At 62.1% G+C, this 1,202-nt stretch overlaps 1 protein-coding gene across 1 annotated transcript in view; it reads right to left on the minus strand.

Annotated features, from left to right (window-relative positions):
* Nucleotides 1–904, minus strand: part of SMARCD3 (SWI/SNF related BAF chromatin remodeling complex subunit D3) — a 46,992-nt gene extending 46,088 nt beyond the window's left edge. Inside the window, exon 1 of the mRNA XM_069083931.1 lies at nt 755–904. The gene's annotated coding sequence lies outside the window, so the exon portion shown is untranslated. The remainder of the gene's footprint in view (nt 1–754) is intronic.
* Between the last annotated feature and the right edge of the window lie 298 nt (nt 905–1,202).

Raw genomic sequence — 1,202 nt, forward strand, 5'->3', positions numbered from 1 at the left:
AGAGAGAGAGAGAGAGAGAGAGAGAGAGAGAATAGAAATAGACTAGGCCACGTTAAGAAGCCCTAGGGTGTTGAGAGGGGAGGTATATTAGGTGGGGCATGAAAATAATAGCAAAGGTGAGAAAGGGCTTAAGGGATCAAGGATGGGATATGCCAAGAGAAAGAGAATTTTGGGAGGGTCCCCAAGCTGCAAAAGGAAAAAGAGAGGCATTTTCAGTAGGGAAAGAAGGCTTTTCAAGACTGAGGGGGAGGAGGAGAATGGGGAGGGAGATGTCAAGTGGGGGAGGGGTGTGCCAGGCAGGAGGAGGAGGATGCCCCGTTCAGGACGAGGATGCCATGAAGAGGGGCTAAAGGGATGCCAATTGAGGAAGAATGATACAGGGGTGGAAGAATGGAGGAGGAGATGCCAGGGGTGCGTATGTGCCAGGAGGGAGATACCAGTCTGGGAAGAGAGAGGAAGATGAGAAGATGCCAGGCAAAGAGGGGAGGGGCTATGCCAGGAGGGAGATGCCAGTCCGGGAGGGGAGGGGTAGATGCAGGCAGGAAGGGGAGGGGGTGATGCCAGAAGGGAAGGCGATGCCAGTCCGGGAGGGAAGGGGGAGATGAGGAGATGCCAGGTCGGGAAAGGAGGGGGAAATGCCGGGGGGAGGGGAGGGAGGTTGCCAGGCAGAGAGGGGAGGGAGGGAAGACGCCAGTCGGGAGTGGGGGGATGCCAAGCAGGGGGCTGCAGGGGCCGGGCCGCCCAGGTGGCTCACCTGCTCCCGGAGCTGCTCCGGTTCTGGCCCCGGGACTCCCAGCCCCGCGCTCTGGCCCTGGCCCCTCTCCCCGGCTTGGTGCTTGGGCTCAGGCTCCGCCAGCCCGGGCGCCTGCGCCGCTGCAGCCCCGGAGCGGGGGAGGCGCAGGGAGCGTCTGAAAAGAGCGTGGAGCGTGCGGCGAGTTAGGGATCGGAGCAGGGAGCGGGGCGCAGTGGAGGGGAGCCCCCCATCTCCTCCCTGACAATGCGCCGTCGTCCTGCATGGGGCGCTGCAATCTCCCAGGAGCCCCTGCCCACATCCCTTTTGATGCACATTCGCATGATCCACACGTGCCGGTTTGCAGACAATCACACAGGGACTCAGGGGCCAGCCCCCAGACAAACACCCACCTAGACACAGACCCACGCTCACACAGGCGCCCACGCTGGCGGACTTCCAGCCCCTGGCT

Source organism: Petaurus breviceps, unplaced genomic scaffold, assembly GCF_028583685.1.
Source record: "Petaurus breviceps papuanus isolate PSGF00001 unplaced genomic scaffold, PetGlider_PUasm1.0 115, whole genome shotgun sequence".
NCBI classification, from domain to species: Eukaryota; Metazoa; Chordata; class Mammalia; order Diprotodontia; family Petauridae; genus Petaurus; species Petaurus breviceps.